The sequence below is a fragment of the Elephantulus edwardii genome, unplaced genomic scaffold, assembly GCF_000299155.1.
Source record: "Elephantulus edwardii isolate Elephantulus edwardi_28Jun2011 unplaced genomic scaffold, EleEdw1.0 scaffold00039, whole genome shotgun sequence".
Lineage (NCBI taxonomy): Eukaryota > Metazoa > Chordata > Mammalia > Macroscelidea > Macroscelididae > Elephantulus > Elephantulus edwardii.
This window is the reverse complement of record NW_006399789.1, coordinates 14,592,551-14,600,582: the sequence shown is the minus strand read 5'-3', so window position 1 is coordinate 14,600,582 and position 8,032 is coordinate 14,592,551.

The following is an 8,032-nucleotide window of genomic DNA, read 5'->3' as shown; positions in this document are numbered from 1 at the left end:
TATATATATATATATATATAGAGAGAGAGAGAGAGAGAGAGAGAGAGAGAGAGAGAAAGAGAACACATAGTGGAAGCATCGTTTCTCAACTTGTAGCCTTTGCGCTTAGGTTAAACCTAATGGTTTAACCATGGGCGCCATCACTCAGCTAGACTAAAACTCTACTCATGGCCTCCCAGCTCTCCCACCTAAGCTAAAACTGTTTATACAGTACATTCCATTAGCTTGAACAATAGGTACAGCGATGGATATTGATCTTGGTTTGTCTAGTCTCTGTGAACTCAAGAATTTTACTTGGAATTTCTTTCTACTGATTAGAGTCCAGAAGAATAGAATTCTGGAAGTACTATGTTTTAAGATTACATCATTTGGGGAGTTTTTTGTGACAGCCTTTCTGAGATTGAAGTTAATGAAAGACAGAAATAAGTGTTTGGGTGTGGGGAGAAACTAAACCTTGGTGTTACATTTGAGTCTTGGCATCAAGTCTTGCCTGGAGTCAGTTCACCCTGGGATGTTGTCTCCGTTACACAAACCAAGTCGCTTTTTTTATTAAACCAGGTTAGAGTTTTCTGTCACTTGCAACAGACAGAAACCCAAATGGATATAATGTTGCATTATAGGGTTTCTAGAAAATATATTGATGCAAATTAAGAAGCAAGCTTTTTAAAATTCTCTTAAAAAAAAGGAAAATCTCAGCTCAAATAGTTCCTTCGACATATAAGCTGAAAGTGAATTTTCATTCTTTTCACTGTTCATAGGTTTGGTGGTTTGATTTGTTCTTTTAAATCCAACCCTCAGGAGGTTTAGCCTATTCTACTTCCAGGACTATTTAAATGGAAGAGGATCCAATACATCTTACTCATGTTTACATCTTTCCTACGGCCATACACAAAGCTTATATTTCTAATGGTAAAAATTGCTCCAAGTGATTTTCCACAGTTCCCAACCTCTAATCTCCTGGAATCTTGTCACATTCTAAAAGGTTCCACTTTAAAGGACCTCAATTCAAGAATGATTATAAAGAGCATTTGAATTCTCCTTGCAGCTAAAGGAAGTGCTATTTCATATTGAACACATTCTCTGCTATCAATGGAGGCCCTGTAAGCCTTTGAGAGACAATGCCAGTGCTACACTGCTTGTTCAAATCCCGCTGAATATTCAACGAATCACTGGTAGAAAATCCCATAGAAATAGGTAGTTGACTTCTAGCTTGAGTGTGGGCACTTTCCCATAGTCGGATGTCCTGCGAATTCCAGGTAGCACCGTAGTGTGTGCTTTTGGGAAGTAAGGAAACAACTGTGTCAGAAACAGTGCAACAGAAAGGTGCCTGTGAGGAATAGCAGCAAATTGTCAAGGATGAAAACCAAGAAGGATGAAAGCCAGCAAGAACTGTCTGAGTGCATATTACTTTTAAAAGATGAGGTACTTTTAAAAGACGAGGCTGGACTGGTGATTACTGGGAAAGGTGTTTCTCAACCAATTAGTTTGTCTGACTAAACTAAGAACATGCACAGTGTGATTCAAAGTTCTGTGCCTCCTTGCTTGTACCACTTTCTTTTGCTCTTCTTCAAATAGAACACGTACACTCTCTTATCATTCAGGAAGAATTCATAAGCTTTCTAGAAGTTAATTCCCCACAGTCATAATATTTTTTTTAAATTTTTATTCATTTACTGCTGTACATTTTTTTCTTTCCCTGTTCCTCCGGCTCCCTAGTCCACTTTGCAATGCCTACTTCTTAAACGAGAAATCTCCTCTTTGGATTCCTTAACCCAAAGTGACAAAGTGAATGCAAGAAGCAGAGAGTTTTGTTTGTTTGATACAACTGGGGAGTATTTTCTACAAATTTGCATATTTAATGCTGTTGAAAAGAACTCTAGAGGTGCTTTGATCAAGTGCTTAACTGCTGATAGCAAAGTTGGCCTTTCAAACCCACCAGTCTCTCTAGGGAAAAAGACAACAAGGTGGGTCTTCTAAGAGTTGCAGCCTAGAAAACCTTCCAGAACCATGTCCCCTGTATTATAGGGTCACTACAAGTAGGAATGAACTCAGTGGAGTGGCCTTGGTTTTGATCTATCCTGTGAAATTCTCTCACACACAAACACACAATCTCTCTCTCTCTCTCTCTAGTAGGAATGAACTCAGTGGAGTGGCCTTGGTTTTGATCTATCCTGTGAAATTCTCTCACACACAAACACACAATCTCTCTCTCTCTCTCTCTCTCTCTCTCACACACACACACACACACACACACACACACAAAACTGTGTTGTAGCACTTATTGCATAAGTGGAACATAGTGTGAAGTAGAGAACCTTTTTGAAGATTTGTTGATTTGGTCTTTTGTTTCTGATTCAGAGAGGGAAGTCCATGAATAAGAGGAAGGGGATTGGGGTTCAGATAGGGAGTGAAGAGTTCCTGGGACCAACACCACAAGCAGCAGAAACCCTGGCTGCTGCAGGAGGAAGAGTCCTGGGATGAAGAGCAGATACAGTGCCTACTCACAGTAAAGCAGGAGTAGGGAGTGGTCTGAGCCCTATAAGGTACTTAGGACAGCACCAGCTAAAACAGTAGAGGACACAGAGTCCGGGGCAGCAGCAGAAACCTACCCCAGGCACAAAACAGAGCCTGTCCCATGCACAGGGGGCCCTGTCCGCTTAACCCCATGTGCAGTTACCCTCACAGCAGTTCGGTTTAACGAATTGTTTAGATGCAAGTCTGGAACTCTTCTGATGCTGCTGGCTGAGCAGTAGTAATGTCATCTATGGGGGTCAGGAGAAGCCATAGAGGAAAAGAGAGGGTCTCAAAGACGTGAAAGTAAATATTGACTTTCCATCATGTAAGACTGGACCATTACATATGTATCCATATACATATGAGAGCTGGACAGTGAATAATGATGACAGAAAAAAGAATAGATGCCTTTGAGCTGTAGTGTTGGAGAAGAGCATTGAACATCCCATGGACAGCTAAGAGAAGGAACAGATATGACTTGGAGAGGGTGCAGCTGGAATACGTTTTGGAGGCAAGAATGATGAGGCTTCACCTCATATATTGTGGACATATTGTTAGGAGGGGCTATTCGTTAGAGAAGAAAATGATGTTGAAAAGAGTGGAGTGTCATGAAGGAGAGGAAGACCCTCAATCTACCTAGATTGACATGGTTACTGCTGTAATGGGTTCTTGTGCATCAGAAAGTGAGAGGATGGCGCAGGATGTTCAGATCTTTTGTTCATAGAGTCATTATGAGTCGTACTCAATGGCACCTAACAACAACAACAACAACATATATGATGGTCTAGATTAGGAATTGCAATGTCAGCCTAAAGGAAAGCTGCTTGAATCCCTCAGCTCCTAATAGAAAAATAAAAAAAGATGATCAAGCTATTCTTGTTTGAGTTATAGCCACTGAAAACCTGCTGAAAGGTCAGCTCTAAGTCGATTCTTATTTGATGGCAATGAGGCTAAGTTATTTGTGTGGGATTTTTAAAAAAACATGTATTTACACACACACACACACACACACACACACACACACACAACCTTCCAATGGGTTTTCAGAGGCTGTAAATTACACTGGAAAAGACTAACTGGCTTGTTGCCATGGAGAAGTATTAGATTCAAACTGCTTTCTGGGATGACAGTGCAATTTCTTATTCACTAGGCCACCAGAGTTTATATATATTCTATATTCTACATTCCACAGGGAAGGGTTTAGAGCTGCTGTACACAGGGTAGCTATGCAGTGTAGGCGACTCAACCAATAACATTCTATGACAGGTTTGAAAGCAGGAGTGGCATTCACTTCCTAAACAACATGCCTTCAGAAACTCCATGAACTTTGATAAATGTTGATAGTTGTAGAGGGACTTCAGACCTTTTGTTGATAGGGTCACTATGACTCGTGCTTGACTCAAAGGCAATCAACAACAATAATAATAACTCCACCAAACACTGTCCATCATGGGTAACCAGTATGGCATTTGAAGCCCCAATGACACAAGTTTCAGCATCACAGCAACCCTAGGTTACCTCAGTACAGCATATTTACAGAAGAGTGCTGTACCACTTAAAAAATTGTTCCTCAAAAAGATAATAACAACCGACTTTAAATACAAAGGTCCTCCCAAAGGTCCTGTTGACTCTAAACAAGAGGCTTACATAAATTAAAAAACAACCAATATAGTATGTTGCTGTTATGTGCCGTTTAGTTGTCTGTGATGTACAGCAACTCTAAGGCTTGGTTCAAAATCTGGAAAGGATGCCAGGAATGAATCCTATCTCCATACCTTTTCAATCTAAAAGTGGTAGAGATCATCCAGGGGACTGGACTCTATGAGGAGTAATATGGCATCAGGATTGGAAGAAGACTCATAAACAACTTGAGTTATTCAAATGATACAGACTTGCTTGTCAAAACTGAGGAGGACCTGAGGTGTTTGCTGCCAGAAGGTCAAGGACTACAGCCTTCGATATGGATTGAAGTTCAACATAAAGAAAATAAAGATTCTCACCACTGGGCCAATTGGCAACATCATGATAGGTAGAGAAGACATGAAGATTATCAACAGCTTCAGCTTGCTTGGTTCCACAATCAACACTCTTGGCACTAGCAGTCAGGAAATCAAAAGATGAATTGCACTGGGAAAATCTGCTGTCATGGACTTCTTCAGAGTACTGAAAAGTGATGATGTTAGTCTATAAACTAAGGTGTACCTAATCCAAGCCATAATTTTTGCAATTACTTACTATGCATCAGAGAACTGAACAATTACTAAAGATTATAGAAGAACAATCAATGTCTTAGTGTTATGGTGCTGCAGAAGAGTATTGAATATGGACTGCTAAATGAACAAACAGGTCTGTATTGGAGAGTGTGAAACCAAGTTTCTTCTTGGAAGCAGAGATTTTGAAGCTTTGTCTCACATACTTTAGGCATGTTGCCATTCCCTGGAGAAGGGTGGAGGAACAGTTAAGATGAGTTGACTCAGTGACTGGGTTATTGGCAGTAGGTGTATCAGAGACAGTGATATTGGTTCAACACAGAGCCGTTGTACATAGGGTTGCTATGAGTCATAAGCAACTTGACACATAACAACAACAACCACCCAAAGACTGGTAGTTGGAAATTACCAGTCTGTCAGAGAAAATGTGACCCTCTGCTTTAGTAATGGTTTACAGCCTTGTAATTCTATAGAATAATTTTCTTTTACTATTTAGAAAATTAGACAAAATTCTTTAAAAAGTGCTTGGATATATTCATTTAATTTTGAAAGCACTATTGGAATATATTTTCTGCTTTCAGCCAGACTTTTACAACACCAATGATATCCTTGGTTCCAAGGCCTATGCTTGAACTTCTGGCATTTCTCTGTTCATGTACTGTTCTAGCCATTTTTTAATGATATTCTGCAATATTTTGCTCGTGTGTTATGTTAATGATATTGTGTGATAATTTCCACATTCTGTTGGATCACCTTCCTTGGGAATGGGAACAAATATGGATCTCTCCCAGTTAATAAGCCAAGTAGCTGTCTTCCAAATTTCCTGGTAAAGACTGGTGAGCACATTCAGAGCTGCATCTGTTAGTTGAAACATTTCAATTTGCATCACATCTATTCCTGAGGCCTTATTTTTTTGCTAGTGCCTTCAGTACAGTTTGAGCCTCTGCCTTCGTTACCACTGGCCTTTGATAATATGGTACTTCCTGAAATATTTCAGTGTCAGTAAATTCTTTTTTGGTATTCCCTCCTGTATACTCTATGTATTTCCTCTATCTTCCTTTAAGTCTTCCTGGATCATTCAAGGTTTTGCCCATAGCATTTCTCAGTATTGTAACTCAAGTTTTTCTTTTTCATTGTTTTCAGCTTGAGAAATGTCAAGCAAGTGCTTCCCTTTTTATTTTCTGACTTTAGCTCTCTGCACATCCATTCCTTTATAACATTTTGCCATTTTGCTTTGTCTTCTCAAGTAGCCCTTTGAGATTTTTGTTCAACTATTTTATTTCAGCATCTCTTCCCATTGTATTGGCTTCCCAAAATTCTCATGCAATTTTCAGAGTCTCCTATTTTTGTTTTTCTTTTTCTTCTGTCTTTGTCATGGTCTTTTACTGTATTCATGGATGACATCTCTGATGTCTGATAGATCCTGGCTGAAAGTAGAGAATATTCAAAGAGTGTTTGTTTACGCCTAATTGACTATCCAAAGATATATGGCTGTGTGGATCATAATACATTATGGCTAACATTGACAAGAAGGGAATCCAAGAACACTTAATTGTGCTCCTGTGAAAGCTAGACCTAGACCTTTAGCTGTTGTGTGAACAGAGTAAGGGTATGCTGTTGTTTTTGTTGTTGGGTACTGTAGAGTCAGAACCAAATCATAGCTGACCCTCCAGTGGGTTTGGGTTTTCAAAGGCAGTTAATCACATGGGAGGAGACTGCCAATCCTTCTCCCACAGAGCAGATGGTGGCCTTGAACTGTGTGCCTTCAGGATTGCAGTGAAGCGTCTTGTTATGAGGCACATGGTTTAAAGTTAAGAAAGGTGTGCATCAGGGTTATAGCCTTTCTCCATAACTATTCAATCGGTATGCTGAGAAAAGTCATTCAAGAAGCGGGACTCTGTGAAGAAGAATATCTCATCAAAATGAGAAAAAGCCTCATTAACAACCTACATTATGCAGATGACACAATCTTGCTTGCTGAAAGTGAGGAGGACTTGAAGCCCTTCAAATAATACAACGTTTAGTATAGATTAAATCTCAATATCAAGAAAAAAAAAGTCCTTAACCACCGGACCAATAGACAACATCATGATAGATGGAGAAAGAATTGAAACGATCAATGACTTAATCTTGGATACACAATCAACACCATTGTTATCAGCAGTCAGGAGGTCAGGAGATACTGCACTGGGAAAGTCTGCTGTCAGGGACCTTTTTATTATACTGAAAAACAATGATACCAATTTGAAGAGTAAGATGTGCCTAGTTCAGGCTATGTCTTTTTAATCACTTGCTATTTATCTGAGAGCTGGCCAACGAATAAAGATAACAGAAGAAGAATCGATACCTTTGAGTTGTGGTGCTGGAGAAGAGTACTGAATAATCTATGGACTGCCAAAAGAATAAATAGGTATATCTTGGAGAAAGTACAGCCAGACTGCTGCTTAGAAACAAAGATGACAAAGCTTTGTCTCACACACTTTGGGCATGCTGCTAGGAGAGGCTATTCCTTGGAGGAGGACATCACACTTGGAAAGACAGAGAGTATGGACACAGTGACTACAGCATTGGGATGAAGTACGTCAGAAATGATGAGGACGACAAAGGATAGGACAGGGTTCCAATTTGTTATTCATAGGATTGCTAGGAGTTGTATTTGACTTGAGGGCACCTAATAATAACTAACAATACATTGTTATATGATATACATTTAGTTATGTGTGCTAAGTGTAGCTAAGTCATTCCAGCTTGTCTCCTCTAGTAAGGAGGGCTCTGTGGCTGCAAACTGTGTTACCAAAGCTGAAAGATTGCAAACCTAGATGGCAAACTTAAAATCAAGGATCAGCATGAATCTGACTCTCAGCTGAAAGGATCTAAGTCTCACTTCTCATATTTCTATCTACATTTTCTCATTTCCTCACTTCCAGCAATTTACCTTCCAATTCTTCTCTCTGACTCTAATCATCCAGAGTTAGGCCAGACCTCATTATCAGCTATCTTAAGCAGGACATGACCACCTGAGACCAGGTTACTGGGGCTCGAGAGTCTGCATAACTCACTGTACTTCGGATCTCCTGACCCCTCTGTCTTTCTCTGTTTTACTACTCTGGGACTTGGTTACTAGCTTGAAGAGTTTCATCCTTCTTCATTGACCGCCTGAGTAGCCTTTCCTCTATCAGTCTGCCACCTAGAGCTGAATCTAGACAAATCGATTCTGTTTTCAGTTCCTGCAGGGTTATCACCACTGTGAGTTCCAAAATTTTGTATATTATTGTTGTTATGCTGTGTCAAGGTGAAACCAAATCACA